The sequence below is a fragment of the Bombus fervidus genome, chromosome 3 (assembly GCF_041682495.2).
Source record: "Bombus fervidus isolate BK054 chromosome 3, iyBomFerv1, whole genome shotgun sequence".
Lineage (NCBI taxonomy): Eukaryota > Metazoa > Arthropoda > Insecta > Hymenoptera > Apidae > Bombus > Bombus fervidus.
The window spans coordinates 9,510,140-9,529,543 of NC_091519.1; the positions used below are offsets into that span (position 1 = coordinate 9,510,140).

General features: G+C 31.1%; 1 protein-coding gene and 1 long non-coding RNA gene across 4 annotated transcripts in view; one reads left to right on the forward strand and one right to left on the reverse strand.

The window, feature by feature from the left end:
• Positions 1-19,404, forward strand: part of LOC139985938 (uncharacterized) — a 33,460-nt gene that overhangs the window by 4,482 nt on the left and 9,574 nt on the right. The gene's annotated exons all lie outside the window — the stretch shown is intronic.
• On the reverse strand, positions 1,729-17,770 carry LOC139985940 (uncharacterized). Its single transcript, XR_011799527.1, has 3 exons — positions 17,461-17,770; positions 3,360-3,543; positions 1,729-2,644 (listed from the first exon to the last, which is right to left on the reverse strand). It is a non-coding gene; the product is annotated as an uncharacterized lncRNA (long non-coding RNA).

Consider the following 19,404-nt stretch of genomic DNA (forward strand, 5'->3'; position numbering starts at 1 on the left):
GTTTTCATTGTGCTTCATATGCGATATCACTTTCGAGATATTTTCAATGATCAGGATGATGAGATCGAAGTAAAGCTAAAGCAAAAAATAGGCGGCTTAATTTTTAATGAAACGCTCGAGTAATCGGTTACATCGCAATCGCTAATGATCACGAGTACGGTCGAGTGCTTTCTTATTATCGATCGTAGAACTTGAACATTTAGAATCTTCATAATTAGCTTTCATATATTTCATTATATTTACGATTGGATCAGAAGATTTATGTTTGATTAAAATGTTTTTAAATCAGATTAATAAATAGGGATTAATAATTAATAATATCAGTATATTCATTGGTGGTAATAGGAAGATAATAGATTTATCTTTTAACAAAATTCCTATATTTCAATAAAGAAGCTTCGTTATCTTTGGTATTATTATTTTTGCTGTATCTTTTTTAGCAAAGTTTTGATACTTTAATTTAAGCCATTATTTTTTTATCTTTCAATATTTTTTTCTTATTATAATCGTAATCAGCTATTTGTTTAAAAATATTTTTCTTGCCTCTCGTTTCCTTTAATCGATAAATAAAGTTAGTTGCAACTATAAATGTATACATATTGGACTGAAAGAAATACACAGGTTCTCTTCAAATGTGTACAAGATTTGAAATATTTATTATCAGTGCTATTGGAATAGAAAACTGATAAAGTGTATATATGTATTTATGTATGCGTATGATATACATATATGATTATAACAAGTTTCCTATTTTCGAGGGATGTCTCATTCGAAAACGCATAATTTCGATGAAACAATACATTTTTTCGCGGAATTTCTCCTCTGTTTGGATGGATTTACTTTCAAGTACAACGCGTGATTCGACTTCATGAGAACCTGGCTTTTCTTGAACGCAGATACGTTCGAAGAAACCAATCATATCAATCATACTTGTTTTTAGATTGCATGATAAAGCGATGGTCAAGAATAAATCTCTTCTCGACATATGTATATAAATCAGAAATCTTTGATGTAATAACTCTTTTATACAATGACCTTTGAATTTTTCATGACGAATGTTCAATATACAAACTTTCGATAAACAAAAGTTTTCGATTGTTTATATGAGTATTCAAAATAAAAATTAACATTGAAGTAATAGTAATTGAAATCAATATGTTAAAAGAATTGGGACAAAGAGATAGACGAATGAACAATAAATAAAAATTCAAATTATTATTTATCCATTCAAAAACGTTGTTATTGGCTACAGAAAGATTTATTAGACTTCCAATATTTGAAGGAAGGAATAAAAATGTTGGTTTACAGACGATCCGTAAACTGTCAGTCAAACAGAAAAATAGAAGCGTACGAATCCATGAAAAGAAATATCACGCGTTTCTTGAGCTTCTATTGAAAAATGCGTAAGTTAAAAGCATATTGCGGTTTGCAATTGTATTAAAGAGGAATACAAAGAATGGGACGAAAAGTGAAAATTACAGCACACATAATCTAAAGTTACGAGTTTCCATTGTTCTAAGATTTGACGCGTCTTCTTCTATTTTTATTGTCATTCCACTGTGTTACTGCTGTAAAAAAATGGCTTCCTCTAATTGTTGCTTTTTTTAGAAAAACCAAGTTACTTTGGGAAACGATGAGAAAAATGAAGAAATGTTACGAATTACGTAGTAGACAGTTTGCGCATCATGAAGTTTAACCGCAAAATCCAGACGTTCTTTAAAATACGAGGAGTGTTTTAACATACTTCCGAAACTTTTCGTTGAAGGATCAGCAATTTAAGAAAATAAACGGGACGTTTTTACAGAGAAACGAAGAAAAAATCCGCGATCTGTACACGAGATGTTCGCCCTAACTTTCTGTTTGATTTTTATCAATTTACCATTAAAATAAAAATATTTTCTTCATTGGCGACTTCAAACCTTTAAACCATTATCTTTTTCTTTTCATTTTATTAGTATCGATTTTTCTTTAACATTAAAAGCTCTCGTATACTGTTGTAAATTTCACTAATTCTAATCAATTCTACGAATTCCTGGTATCTATCCAAATTTTCTACACAACTGTTATTCGTCGTTAACTTTCTATAAAAAATATCTTTTCGTTAACAATTTCAGATTCGTACAATATAAATTTTTAGTTTTTACTTGTTTTATTTCGTTAGCTGTATATTTTTCGAGTACCTTTAAGTGACTTATTGAATTGTTGCAAATTTTATTAATCATTATCATTAAATACGAAGTAATTCGATGTCTTCAGGTCGAAGAGTGTTTATTTTTGAAAACTAGTTACTAAACCGATAAAAAAGAAATCCTAGGTGTATAATAAAAAGATAGGGAACAAAAGTACAATATTAGATTTTATCGCCTTCGCGTATACCACACGTTATTCCGCGATCCACTTCACAAAACACTCGACAAGCCAAGAACGTTCCCACTGCGCAAACACAAGTGTCAAGAGCTAGCAGAATCAAAGTGCACTTCGGCGGAATTTGCGTACCGAAAAGTGAAAAAGAACGTTAGTGGACAGAAACTTGTGCGCTTTAAAAATCACGTGTCTGGTCGTCACGGGGCGACGGGTCCAACGTTTGACCCCGAATCACGTTGTACACTTGATTTTCTTTTTCTACGAGAACGATCATACAAACCTTCAAAAAAATAGGAGCAAAAAAAGCAGATATGTATGTGAGAGAGCTGAAGAAGTACAATTTATGAGTTACTGGAAATTAACGATTGAAATTAAAAAAAGAGGGGGAAAAAAGAACTTGAGAGAAAGACAAAAAAGGCAAAAAACCGTGTAATTTATGGGTTACAGAAAATTAAGATTTGGAGTGAAAAAGCTTTCAAATATTCAAGAGTGCTAAAGTCACGACTATGAACTCGTAACATGTTTCAGAAAGTACAATAATTTCTTTATTGGTTTGCTCAAATTACTAAAAATTAAATACCAATAAAAAACAATCGTTACCAATTAACGCAATAATAATTACCAATTAGATCGCAAATGATCGCACGAACGCCATAGGGTTGACCCAGGTCGTTCTTCAACGTATATGAGCCGACGTTGAATATCCTCAATAGATATTAATAAAATATAGAAAATTGTATAAGTATCATTTTGTCGTATCTTATTGTTCCATATTCACCACAAAATTTGAGGAAAAGATATCCGAAGGAATGTAAACTTGAGGAGTGAGCAGAACAGGGTCAAAGGATGCAGTGACGCAAAGGTTGATAGACACATTAAACGGGAGACAAAACGACGAGAGGCGGAATGAATTTGATTTTACACACGTTAATTACACGTGCACCAACGTTGGGCCGAGTGGTAGTTAAATACCCTGGCCCGATCGATTCGTTTACCTTAATTGTCGCCGGTTATCCGTTAACGAGCCTGTCGTTTTCTGTCAGCCCTATTGGCAGCTTGCCAGTGGCCCTTTTAAACCCGCCAGCAGGCTTCGTCGATTGGATATTGTGGTGAACTGCTGTAGCTGCAGAAAAGACTTGCATGTGCTCGCTTGCATGCCTAAGGCGGGTCCAGCTTGGCCTATGTATCGGGGGCAAAAACAATAAATATCGTAGTCATCGAGGAGTGACGAGTGGAGAAAGGATAAGTAAAGAGAGGGATGTGATTTCGGCACCTCTGAATCTTTTTTGCAACTTTGTTTAAAATTCAGAATGAAGGGAGAAAGGAGAGAAAGAGAGAGAGAGAGAGAGAGAGAGAGAGAGAGAGAGAGAGAGAGAGAATGAGACGTGAAGATTTGTTTGATTTTACGAAGCTAATAGCGGACTGGGAATCGTAATTGCTTGCCACTTTATTCCTATTTTTCCTGTATAAGTTTAGTACTACTATGTGTATATTGATTCAATGGTGTTAATTAATTTCTTTTATTTTTCATGATTCGTGATTGCACTCGCCATCTTGTTACTATTTTTTGTGAATGAGTTCAATTATTATTATTTTGTATATATCGAAGTGCTAATCAAGATATTTTTATCGTTTAGAAATTAATTTTTTATACGTAAACAAAATACTTATTTGTATGTCCATTGCTATATGTATATCGATGTTTTTATTATGATTTATTGTACACCTGATAATGTATTAACATTGAAAATTGTATATTATTGTATAAAACTCTTATTATTTTGCAAAAGTTGTATACATTAGTCTGATTCAAGCAGAACAAAGTAACAGTTATTTTAAACATTTTTGAGGAAAAGGTGATTTAATAAAAATTAAATTTTATTTAAATGCAAGCCAGTTATCAATAAATCTCAAAGAAATTTCTTAAAAACTGATATGAAGAACTGAAAAAACTAAAGAATATTAATTTTTTATTGTTCTGATTGCGAATAAACATTATAAATTATTAATTTTTTTTGTAATTACGTTCGACTATTTTCAAAGTTATTAATATTACTAGTAATTAGCATTCGTTGACGACATGAAAACATTTAATTATAAAACTTATCTATTTTATTAAGCAAAACACCGATATGAAAATATATGAAACAAAGAATAAGATAAAAGATACTGTAGTACGATATTTTTATTAACTCTCGTAACAATATTGTAATACAATATCTTTTATTCTGTTCTTTGTTTCATATATTTTCATACTTTTTTTTTTTGCTTAATAAATATTAAAGTTTCATAATTAACTTTTCTACCTTATTAATAATTATGTATTTACTAATTATAAATAATATTAATAGCAATCAACAATAGCCGAACGTAACCAGAAAATACTGGTACTATTGATAATGGTTATCGGTAATCAATATTAAATTTCCATTATCGATAATAATTATTCATAATCAAATTAAAATTCCTGTCATTGATAATGATTACCGGTAATCAAAAGGATTTTAATTATTTATAATCGTTATTCGTAACCAAAATTTTTCTTAATTCAAGATATCAACTCTTATGCCGTAACCTTTAGAATTTCTAACAGTTACAGCAGATAAAATTTATAATGGTATGATATCTGAATTCAAATCAATTTCGACATAGTTGTAACATCAGACCATATACTGTAACGTGAGATCCACAATAGTAGCTACAGAAAGTAGAACTTCAGGTTAAGAAACCTAAGATGCTTCTTGACATTTCTCCTTGACACTTTCATCTTCTTTGAATTTTATTGAATATTTTTATTTTTCTGAATCCCATATTCAGATAAAAATTACCAATTTTAAAAATCATGTGATATTGGGCCATGAAAATCTCAAAAATTTCTAAATATTCCAACTAAAGGAAATATAGAATATTATTAGATACGCATATATTAATACGTACATATAGTAACAAAGAAACATACATCTCGATCGCAAAAGATTTCACAATTATAGCAAATTTCTTTTAACGAAACATAGAACGACTACTAGGTTCGACTAGGCTCAAAGAGAACAATTTATGTAGATCCGTCGTTACATCTCGATTCACCGAGTGATAACGCGAATTAATCAGAGATCCGATTAATCGTTGACTAATCAGCTGGTGTGGAATACTCTGTCCGATTATTCTAGACCATGAATCTCAATTTCATGCTATAGAGAAGGCGATCACGAATGTCATCAACGAAAAATTTAGGAAACGAATGATCTTTGGGATGATGCAACATGACATTGACTTTTACAAACATCACCTTTCTTTTTTCTGAGACTTAATCGATCATTGCTTCCTCTCTTTCTCATCATCAATAGAATTTTGTGGAAACTTCATTTATACGTAGTTTAAGAAAAATGAGGGACAATAGTGATATTTATCATCCAATTATATATGAAGTTTTATCGCTTAGTAATTTATGATCATAACATCATAAACTAACAAACAATAAAATGCCTCAGGCTCGTTTATTGGCTTTACATGTCTTTGTTCGTTTTTAATCGTTTTTCCCCATAATTATTTTTAATAATATAACAATTAATTTCTCAATAGTCCTACATTTTTACAACAAAGCGTATAATAATAAAAAGGGTCATAATCCTTATCATAAATCCCTAAATGTAGAGCTTGGAATTTTCATCCTTCCATAAATTCTGAAAATAAAGTTTTTTATTTCAATGTACACAATACGACTTTTTTTTTTATTCAAATCACAAAATATTTAACACTTGGTAGATTAATTACTGAAAAATTTATTACCGGATTAAAAGATTAATTACTACGATAACCAAATTTTAACTTTCCTTGTATCCTAGGTAAACAATTGTCAGTTTTAGAAAAATTAAAAAATGACTAATTATAAAGGTATTAATATTCTTGAAAACACTGTTCTATTCAGTGTATTACCATTGTTGGCGCCTATAATGCCACTAACAATTCTAATTAATGCGTAATTCTCTTTAAGATGTGACCTATAGATGTTTTTCACGATCTCGATGGAAATCAACAAGAATAAATAATCGTCGGCATTATGACTCGTTTTCTATGTTGCATATTCAACGAAGCTCCCATCTCGAAATATTTACGCTTTAAACAACTTTTAAACACTTGCTGTTTACCAGGAATTCATTAAAGAGATTGACACTAATTGGTAATTCGGTTCTCTCACGATTAGTCTTTCTCAGAATAGTCCTTTGCATAATACTTTGTCTTCTCCTTTCTTTGTTTTTCCGGGGGAAAATATCGAAAAATCTATATATATAACAGCTGTTTACATGCTATTTTAGAAGAACGTAATCAATTTTACGCGTGTTTTCTGCTGCGTTAAAGCGCTACACGTTCCGAAAAATTTGAATATTAACCAAGAATAGCTGTTTGTATTACCCGAGCAGTTTTTATTTTTTTTCAATTTGTAATTAAAATCTCGTGTAATCACCTTTGAAGCTCTTTTATAAAAATTCAAATAATTCTATGCTTATTATTGAAATGTTGTACGACGTCATATTGTATGGCAACGTTACAGGAAATATTAAGCAAGGAGTTTTTGCTATTAATTAAAGAAATATATTTTTCTCAATTTGTAATTCAAACAAGATAAGTTGAAAACAAGATCAAAGTACCAAAGTTAAGTAAGAATAGTGGTTATTTCCTTGCTACAGCGGTTATTCCTTTACAACCAAATATCTTACTGTAATTTTATTCGATTTTAGAGTCATATTAAAATTCTTAATCCGTAGAATTTTAATGATATAATCAGATTTAATAATTGTTAAAAAATTAACAAGTATTTTGAATGAATTAAAAGGCAAATTTTCTCTAGTAAGTCTTAAATAATTCAAGATACAACATTGTTAAAGATAAAAAACTTTTCCATCATGCATGTTTCATTAAATATTCAAAAGCATAGAATCGTGTTGTTTCGTGTGCGTTAATGGACGAGAAACGAAACTGGGCTAAGAACAGAGTCGAACGGAAAAATCGAACAGCGCATTGTGCCGATTAAAGGCGTTCATTATCGGCGTTGTTTTTGCTGGTCTAAAATCGAAGACACTTCCAGCAAGTCGTAACTCGTTATCGCGACCCAAGATCAGCAGATTTTTCAAAGATAACCTTCGAATTAGAAGAAGGTTAGAACCTCTTACAGGCAGTTAGAACCTTCTTAATAGGAGACTTCGTTAACCGATCTCGTTTTTGTGCTGTAAATTACTCGATTCCCATTAACTCTTGGCATACTAAGATGAGATGGACGACGTTCTTTGTTAGGATTTTTTTTTATCCCTGTACAGCGAGGTACTATAAAACGTAATTGGTTTTAGAATCTCATTCGTTGCAACTTCTATTGTACATTGTCGGCCTTAAATATCAGGACATCCACTCGTTATACATTTATTGGAAAACTTATTTATAGCAGTTTTATTGCTTGAAAAATACTTTATCCATAGATTGTTAGATTGTTCTTTAAGCTATTGGTCAGATAGTACAGATTCTTCTAAATTGATAAAGAGATCGTAGTTAATTAATACGAGAAGTATGTCTATATTTTTGAAATATTATTATGCTAATTTATTTATTAAACACGTTATTGCATTATTATGTTGTATGAATATTCTTCGTGTCATGATGTTTCACTCGTCATTGTGATAATGACATTGTATGGTTCTTCTATTACGTAATGTGGATCTTTTTTCAACGATGGATATACCTTTCTCAGAAATATCTTCCAAGGATAGAATCTCGTGAACTTTGTAGCGTGGCGTCATCCTATGAATAACATGATTATAGAAAATTAAGAATAAAATCAGAAAATTTGTTATTTAAAGGAGAATCGGAAGATACATGGAAATCGCAAAAAATAGACGAAAAATATCGTCGACTGATAATGTGCAGAAAAATTTCTTCATCTCGATCTTTCCGAACGAAGAAACATACATATTTGCACTGTTTATGAGATAATTATAGTCTAATTTAATTTTTCGCTTAATCTTTTCCTTCCATTTTTAAATTCTCAAATATGTACTTAACAACTTTCATTTCAATGTTTCATTGAAATGGAGAGATAGAGTGACGAAATTGAAGGACTTCATCGCAAACTTTATAATTGAATATAATATGAATTTGCCACGTTGTTTCGAGAGTCTAAATGAAAAATCAAGGATTAAACATTTCTGTATGCGTTCCAATTCGTTTACATCTGTGGTTATTTATCAAGTTATGCATTTTGGGATACGGGAAGATTGTAATTAGCAAGATATTAAGCTCGTTCAGATTGGCAGAGGATATATTGTCTGGATGTTAAATATTCGTCGTGCAAAAAACAACCACGTACGAATAGATCCACTGTCTTTTAGGTTTTCGCTTATTGTACGTTTCATATTAAATACACAGTATAGACTTTTACATTACAGAGTAATGTAATTTATTATCAATCCTCTGTAAGTAAGCTCATAATAATTTCAATTCAAAGCTATCAATGTCTTTACTGTATCATATTATTAGATCAAATATTTGAGATTTTTTTTTAATAAAAATAAAAAGTCGGAGGAGAGAATTTCAAGTTCTATTTTTTATTATTTCCTTGAACTGACCTGATATAAAATTCTTCGGTAGTTTTGAAATTTTGAAATAGCGATGACGTTTGTCTATTGCTGTTCTACATTGCTAGGCTTGTCTCCTCTTCTCTCCTCCTTTCACGAATAACAATAAGCAAGAATGAAATATAACTTGTTTCATCAATCATATCTTATTGCAAAATTATTCCAAAAAATGCAAGAAGTCATTTCATAACTACCGCGAATATTTCACAAAATAAAATAAATAGAAGAAATTTCTGTTTTGAGTAGGGATAAAAAACATTATAAAAAGAACAATGAGCAGCATTCTCAATTCTTCTTTAATCCAAAGAAACTTAATAAGTTTATTTAGATTGGATCGGCTTACAAATTTTGAATGCTAAAGAAAACAGATTATTTACAAAGATATTATGCAATAAACTTGAGAAATGCAAATAACTATAGCAACTTTATGAATAATAATCATGAATAAATGTTTTCGTTTTATTTCTTCGAAGAAAAACCAGATGGATATTTTTTATATTTCATAATTTACTGTCATTATATAGATAAACGTTCGTTTAAAAACCTATGTTTTTATAAAATTACATCGTTTATCTTACTTTCATACTTATTATTAATTATCTATTTATATTTGATAATGCACATAAATAATGTCAATGAACATAATGTAAAATAGTAATTAATATAATTATCGACAAACGTTCACCTAACTTTATGATTGTAATGGATAAAAGTTCAACAGAAGCAAATACAACTACATAGTACTATTACTATGTACTGCTACTATTACCTTATAATTTACTATCATTACTTGTATAAATATTTATTTATTATACCATAGATCACTGTCTTAAAGATGTTTTAAACTAAGGATATCTGCTTCCACACATTCATTATTAATGATTATTCACTAGTTCCTAATCATTTACTATTACTATATAAATATCTATTTATTATACTATATACACTAATATCTTTCTAGAATTATATTACACCTTTGAACCAAGATTATCTATACCTCTAAATCATGAGATCTAATTGGTGCGTCCTAGTTCGAGGCAGGACCATCGTGAATTACCCTAATCTCGCTAAATTTCTGGTCGACCGGTTCAGTGACCTAGCCAGAAACTTTCTATGGCGGATTTATAAATGTTAACGCGTCTATTCTGCGCGTGTACAACCGTGTAACAGGCCCAGGAAACCGTTATAGCTCGTGGGTCGTCGTTATATTTGTGACGTCGAACAACTGTCCTCGTTTGTGTAAAAATTACACGCGTGAATACAAAGTCGTTCGTTCGTTGAATAAATAAACGTCTTTGTACTTTTTGCATTTACAAGTCTGAACATCTCTTGAATATTAAGAGAATCGTTTGAAATAAAATCGCTCGATGTAACAGACGGTGCTTTTTATGGAAAGATGTGCAGACATCGTCTCGTTACTGCATCTGACCATGAAGTTCCGGATGTACTTATACGAAGGATGGACTGCGAAATAGTATAGAATAAAGTGAGAATTTGTAGAGAACAAATCTGAATTGGTTAGCACGAATTAATTAGTATTTGATATTCTTATATTTCGTGTAATATCGTAAGTTTGATTAATTAATTTTAGATTACTCGAATTTAGATTAATTTTATTTAATTTTGAGTTAATAAATTCCCTCTATTTTCTCTTACAGACAAAATGCTATGTTTAAAAAAATTGTATGTTTTCAAAGCCTAATGTATGGTATTAAAAGAGCTTGATTACGCGTCCATTTCACAGAGATAAAATTTCTTATTTCACAATTTTAGATTTTCAAAATTTAATAGCAAAGTATGAAAACATTTTTAATAATTGAATATATAAAAGATATACGAATAATAGTAAGATATGAAGAAATTTCATTACACCTGGGTAATTCCAATATTTTCGTATGATAAATATTATCCATTGCGAAGTATTTATCGATAAAATCATGGAACCTGATTGGATGGAATAAAGGATTCGTTAGATGTCTTGTTCAAAAAACTCTACAATTATCTTGAATCTCTGTTCGAGAGGAAGACCTTCGAACGTACTCTTTTGTTTTTGAGGCCGAGTCCAGCCGGTGGAACTTGGCCACCGACCAACTTTCACGTTCGTCGTGTATTATTATCGGAAGTATTGTTATCTGGCTTGAAGTGTACAGCCATTGTTCGCGTGCACGTGAACGGATACAAGAGCCTACACTAGACTTTCGCCGGATGCTGTAGCTCTAAGGGACGACCCTTCGGCGTTTGTTTCAAAGTCGGCCGCGTGAACGAGATCGAGATAGTGCATGTTACACTGATCCATATTTGTCAAATATACCCGTGGAAAGATCTTTCAAATAAATCGAAACACTCTCAACGTTAAAAAGCTAAAACTTCAAAAGAAGTATGAACTTGGAAACGCCTTGAGAAATTCTAAATATACAATTTACATACGCGCAGAATTTCCAGTTTGCGTAAGGAAAAGATTGCCATTTTCCTAAAGGTTCTCCTTAATTGAGTATTTATCTTTCTATGGGAACACGTGTGAAAATTCTAAAAATTTGAATAAAATGTTCGATTATATCAAGCTGATCTTTTGTCAGGAAAATTTCTTTTTATTTTTCTTTTTGTTCGAGTACCTTGGATTTTGATATAAATTATCAATAATCAGTATTATCTAAAGAAAAGATAATCAGTATCGTTTAGATCAATGAATTCGAAATATACTGTAAGAATCTGCAACGAAAGAAAGAATCGCAATATTATGAAGAAGACTGTGCAGTTACCGATGCAGTGCGTTATCAAATGCATATTACGTGAACGATTATTATAAATATCAAATGCGTGACTATGCTCTTTTACGCGATACAACGTAGACATGCATTGTAATTGCCTTAACTGCACGTGTATATTTTATCTGATTAGTACGAACGTACTCTCTATTCACCAAACGAATCGGAAAGATTTTAATCGGATTTTTTACGTTCACTAGACGCGTTTCTATAGATTGTTGGCTATCTGACAAAAGTCTGGTTGTAGAAATTACTTAGATTTTACGTAAGAATACAGACCGAGCGATTTTCTCAGTGTTCAAAAATAATTTCGCCATCAAAATCTGATCCCTCGTCGGGATCGATAACGCAAGATTCTTTGGCCCTGCATTTTATCTTTCGAAAACATATTTTAATCTTGGCGATAAGCGATCGACACGATAATATTGAATCGTTAATCATGATTTCAAATTATATTTCGCGTTTTAATTCGATTATTCACCGATCTAAGAACACTAGAGTAAAAAGAGAATGAACTCCGATGAAAGTTATAAGGCTTCTTGGAGAGTGTTATCGGGTAAATTGAAAAATTGAAAAATTTCCTCTACTCGTTTACTGTATCGATTTAATTGTTTTTCAATAAACACTTAGCTGTTTATTAATTGCTTCTTATATCTTCAAATTCGATGAATCCGAGGATAGTATGAAAAACGATAAGGATGCAATTATAGAATTATATCAGTAATATAATAATAGCTGTTTTGATAAATACCGTATTATACGTAATATGTTACTGCAATAGAATATCACCGTACAATGCAAAGCAATAATTTAATACACTATTTTTCTCTATTCTCTCTATATCTATGCTTCGTAGTTTCTCTTAAGTATTTCCTTTCTAATAATTAATTTAAGTTAATTAATTTTACCTCTCCTAAGTAAAATCTCTATTTTGCTATTCATTAAATTCCTATCTTTTAAATACGAAGACAAATTATATAAATAACGCGTAAAAAGAAATTTCCAATGTCTCCATGTCTACATGGTTTTATTTGGATAAATACATTAACAAACTGCATATAGGAGCTTTCTCTTTTCCTCTCTCTCTCTTCGTTATCTTTTATATCACAACTATTTTTATTGTTATCGTAATAAATCGTAAAATAGATGATTATCGGAAACGACGTATATTCTAATAAACGGCTATTATAATTTCATCAAGACTATCTATAAAATTGCATCAGCAAAATAATAGTCACCTTGGCATACCACACATAAGTAAGTACCCTCTTATGATAAAACTACGGATACAAAATCGCTCTAATACTGTAATAAGATTGCACTAATTCGATAATAATACTACTTTAATCATTTTAGTAGACATTGCAATAAATCTTCTAATAGATATCACAACAACAAATTAGTATATTATTATTATACTTAATAATATATATATATATATATATATATATATATATATATATATATATATATATATATAACATCTTTTCTATCTGTTTAATTTATTCTTATTTCTTCTTCTTTTATTGTGATTTTTATAATAATACTACGCTCATCGTTTTATTCTATTTTTGCAATAAATGTGGCAATTAATAGAAAAGAAACAAGTATCGCAATAAAGATGCAATTTATTATACAAAGTTTCTCATTTCTTCCAAAAGAGAAGAAAAGAAAAAGAACGAGGAAGTAGGTATAAGAAGTGTGACCAAGAAAGCCTCGAGATTCTCAAACGTGACTATTATTTGTCGCTAGGCGAATGAAATTTTATCAGATGACGCGATCATGCGTAGTAAACCGCAGTCTGGATGATTAACCGCGCGTACACGGGCATGTAAGACATATGACCGATTCGCGAACCGTCTAGGAATAGTGCAATACAATGGAGAACAACAGCTTTACCAAGAGAAGTCAACGAGGACTCCACGAACAGTCAACAACACGTTGCGCAACTTTTATAGTCGCGCTACGTACTTACATCACTGCAAAGAAACACTAGTGGATATACATTTATTGTTAGATTCATCTGCGTTCAGATAATTAACTGTGTCACTAATAAGAGTCGATTAATGTTGAACAACATAATTAGGAACCAAACTCATGCTAACCTTCTGTAAGCAGCTCTTATGGAATAGTGTTGGTTGCGAGAATTATAATTACTCTCAAATTGCTCTCAAGTTCTATGAATATTTTTATTTATGAATTGACAATTACAAATCATTATTCATAAGTTACATGACTATTGGTATCCATCAATCATTTATTTATGAATGATATTAATGAAATTAATTACATTATGTTAAGTTATGCTGTGATTCTTATAAAAAATAAAAAAATACAAAGTTTTATTTCTTTTTGTATGTAACGTGCTAGTCGGAATAGATTTGCTAAACTTTTTATTGTTTTCATAGCTATGTGAATATTTCTAAATGGATAACTATAATTGTTCTCAATTTATGCAAAGATGGTTACGTCTTTAGTCAAGTTAAACAATTTACAACACAATATTGTTCAATATCAGCGAAATTCAATATAGCGGATATCGAATGTCAATGAATTTTTTTCGTCGTTTTGATGTTTAACATTGACAATATGTATGTTGATGATATTAAAAAATATGAGAAAGCTATGGAGATCGAAGAAATTTTATTTTCTTTGAAATTCGATGCTTCTCAAGAATAATTAGAGGAACTAATTACACAGCGTTAAGGGGTTAAAAATTACTTCCTCTACAAAGAATTATCATGATTTCTTCCTAATTATTTTTTTTTTTTTCCCTTATAATTTTGATCAGTCTATAGGTGATGCAACGTACTTAACATTTCCTCATAGTAATTGGAAAAAAGTTTCTAGTATAACAGAACAAGCTTGTAGCGGCATGAACCTATTTCATGAGCACGCCGGAACGAGGAGACTTTAAGCACACTTTCATAGCGAAGTTCGCCAGCAACTTTTCGGTAAAAAGTTTATCAACGAGATAGAACCGAGTACCGAGATAGGACAGGAACGCGAGCCACCCTATTTCTTAACAACTATGAAACAAACGCATTACGAAGTAGGTCGGCGTTCGTTTTAGAAGTGATAGAAAAATGGCATTAGATAGATGTAGGGTTTCCTGAGAAACTTTTCTTTACTCATAAAGGAAGAGCTGATTGGAACCAACGAAACGATAAAATTTAATATATGTGCTTCAAAAGTGTCTTAAAAAAAAAATGTAGTATATTCAAGTAGACAGAACAATTCACTGGCCTATAATACAGAGCGCACATTTTAGACGTCAGTTTTAATTAAAAAATATGCATTGTATGGTGTACTAAAAAGAACGCGATATCGCACAATGGATCATTTGTTAGTATTGTGCGAACAAACGCGTATAATTTGTGTTTATCGTTACTGTATTTTTCCCGTGACTCCCCACTTTTAAATTATGTATTATAATTTACAATAAGCCTCTTGTTTTCTCGTTGCATTCTTCCTCGAATGCATTCCTAGTGATATACAGTTTGGCGTAAATACCAGATAAGAGAAATAGAAAAAGATCGGTGAACAAAACGTGTCTTATTATTTTTCAGTCGTAAGACGTTTCCATTATCCACCAACAAAAATAGAAGTAGAAATAGAAATATTTTCATAAAACTAAAGAAAATTGTTGATAAAAATTGTTAAAAATATTACTTGATTTTTGAGTTAAACATTTTTTATCATCTTTTTAACAATTATCTATACTGGAAAATATCTGTTATATCTATTTAATTGCTATAGTAAATTACAACGTTATTTTGCGAAATTACATAATTTTTTTTTGCGTCTTAAACTATCCTTTATATCTCTGTATACACCTACATATTCGCAATTGTTCTATTAAAGCGTTCAAGAGAATTCGAATCGAGTCTACCTCTTCTATCTGGAATTTAAAACTCATTTGTGACTAACACCGGTGCCAACGAGAGGCAAATTGGCGCGTAACAGCGCGTTTAATGGTTTAACACGATTATTGTATTAATTACATTTGCAATTATCCAAGCAGAATAAGCACCAACAAGTAAGGGTCAATTATCTAAATTGTGCGTGCAAGGTAAACCGCAAACCATCTGGATTGCCATGTCACCATTGTTTTTCCCACCAGCTATATCTCATTTCGGTGATCTCAATCGTAAAACTGTCCGAAAAATTCCACCTCTTTTTTGCAACTGAATGATTCATACCTAATTATTCATATCCATCAGAATTCTGAGACGTCAGTATACACGGTGTGATAGTGTAAATTTCCTGAATGATCAAAGAAGAAAACACGATAGGTATTCATTTATATAAGCTTGTTAGACAATTTTGTCAAGAAGTAACTTCTTTTTCTTGATTTATAAAAGCTACATGGTAATTGTACAATAATTTGATATAACATTAAAAGAGTTTGCTTCCAGGTGAAAAACATAGAATGTTTCTAAAATATATGTAGTTAAAACGATCGAAGATCCGTTTCCAAAGGTCTTTCTTTGTTTATTGTCCACGATCCTTAAAAGATGACCAAAATCGTATTTAGTTTACAGCATGCGTTGCCAGTTTTAAACGTTCCATTGATATTAATACGTGTCGCATAGAACTGTCTATGTCTAAAAAATCAAAAACCCGAGTAATAATTGTTGCAGAAGAGAAAAATGAAATGAAGAGAAGAATCCCGATATGTGACATAAAAAACAATCTATATCTAGAAAGCTAAAAACTTTAGTAATAATGGAAAAAGAGAAAGACAAGACAAGGAGAAGGGTAAAGCAAAAAAAAAAAAAGAATCGGAAGATTCAAGAAGAGGCAAAATCTTATCCAAGCTGTTCAATTTGCCTGACGGCATATTGGAGACGATGCAAGTCCTCGCCAATTTCTCGTCAGGCCATCTCCTGTAATCGTATTCCCGAAGGTCGCCGATGATTAAGACTGCATCGTACACGGAATGTACGTAAAACCGTGGTGAATCGTCTCGCGTTAAGTGGGGAAAAAGGCCTGTATAAGCGGTTCCACGTAAACCGTGAACGTTTCGAGGATCACGTATGCCTTTTTCCTTCGAAGGAAATGAAACAACCTGAATATGGAAAATCCTGGTGCCGACCTGTTCTGCGCTGGTATATCGACGTTGGCACAACGAAAGTTGCATAAGCTCCAACTTTGTTCGTCACGAAAAAGAAAAAGATGGAAGTAAAAGAAAAAAGAAACGAATCATACTTTTATTAGCCAGGAATTGTGCTTGTTATTGGATACTTTTACTTACTATTTAACTTACGATACGAAAATTGTGTATACGAAATCTGTGTTGCGCGATGGCAAAATAAAGACACAAATATATCGTTAGTATGTGAATCGCGAAAAAAGAGAAAAATGAAGTGAATCTTGTTTTTATTGCCCAATTACATTATCTTTTTATTGTGTATTTTCGTGTCGAACATATATACGTGGGTGGTAAAATAGAGACACAGACATGTTATTACGTTATTGTGATCTGAGTCACGAAAAAGAAAGAAAATCAAGTGAATTCAATTTTTAGTAACCAGACACTACCAATAGATAATTTTCACTTACAATATATTAAATTTGTATTTCAAAAATTTATACACCATCGTTCAAACATAGAATTTTGTATAAAAAATGAGTTCATAGAGCAAGAAAATACATGCAGTAATTAGTTAAATTTAATATCGAATAATACCGCCAGTAAATGAACTTACCAAATAAATGAATATGTACTTCTAAAGAAAAATAAGACAATCAGCTATACATATCTTATAAGATATCTGTGGTATGTCAATCCATTAAAAACTGATCAAGAAATCGTCTCGAGACCACAATTTCACTGTTTTATGTTTTAACTGCGTATTCTTGAGAGTCAGAGTCACGAAAATACGAGAGTACGAGAATATCGTACTTAGAACTCGTACCACTCACAATCAATATGTACATTATACTATAATCTCAAACTGAATATCATTCGAGTCGCTCCCATCAGGTGATCGTTGACTACGTAAGATTGAATCATCTAATAGTACTTCGTTTATATACAACGTAGTAATTAATAGGAAATAATCGTGTCAGGGTAGACGTGAATTTCTCATCTGTGCTTATAGAACGAAACGTTTTTTCCTTTCCCTATTTCTCGTGACATTTCGATCCTTCTCGAACATATTGAAAAGAAAATTGCTAATGGACAGTATCATATATGTTGATCACAAAATTATTTGTTTGGGTATTATATATTTGAATATGAGAATTTAAAGAACTTTGAAAGTATCTGTCCAAGTAGAATAGATCGTGCTATAGTATGGCTTTATAGGATAAAATCACCCTTTGGAAAAGCGTAAAATCTTCTTTCTTGTCGATATCTTAAAAAAATATAAGACAATTGAATAAAAATCATGACATTTCTTATGTTTTGGAACAAAATGGTTGGAAATGGTTGGAAATAATAGTAAAAAAAGGTTTTGTTTGTAATATTTTAAATATTTCAATAGCCAATTTTTAAATTCTTAAATTATTTTTGTCTTACTGATTCGCACACATGTATACTTAACAGTTCTCATTTCTCAAATTATTATCTTATTATTCATTCGTGTCTCTGATTCTATATTTAATGATTTGTATATTTAAATTTAGAATATTAATTTATATTTTGCTTTGAGCAAGATATACTGCACACTTAACGTAACTACGATACTCTTGCGATCAACCGTAGAAGCCACTTGATAATTTCGCGACATCATTTTAAACGAAATTAGGTTTCGTAACTGATGCCGTGACTTTATTTCATTCACATCGAAGAATGTAAGAAGTAATTGGATATAACTTCACATATTCTTGCTTCTTATTTCATCTCCCTTTTTTTTACATTCAGTCTATATTTGTCTTTTCAAAAAACATGCTATCCATATCGATATATTTTAAAATGTTGGTACTTGACAACTCTCTCTTTTTTATTTCAACAATGGTTTATCAATAATGATTACGATCGTTTTTAACATTAATGACAAAATAAATAAAAGTGATAATTTGAGATTAAAAGAAACGATAATTTATTTTATCAATCTTTTTTTTATTAGAACGATCTTCTGTCTGATTCGATATTAACGAAATTGACAAGATTAATATGGATTGTTATTGAGACAGAAATATGATTGTACACATATAGAATCATACTAATGCGTTGCATACAATGCAATATATTGATTAAAAATTTTGTTCAATAATGTATTGCTAAAAAAACATACAAAGAAAAAAAACATACGATTTCACAGTGAAATTTATCTCGATATATGTATAGATGTAGAAAGCGGATGTATCTGTGAGTGTCTGTTCGTGTAAGAAGCAGTCAACGAGTCGAAGGTGAAAACCATTGCGGAGCCGTTGCCAAACCGTTAGGCTGCTTTCACACGGAGATACGCGTATCGCGATGCATTTATCGTGAATTGCTTTCCGTGTGAATGTCGCCACTTGTTTTAATGTTTCGTCTGCCCCCTTCATACCAAAAGTATCCTTGCCAAGATACACGAAATGAGTATCACGACAGTGCGTTTCAGGAAAATCGTCGTGTGAACGCCTCCATTGGTATACATGTTCATATATTTAGTATCTATCAAACGCGTATCGCGACGATACGAGACCAGGCGACTGCGACCGGA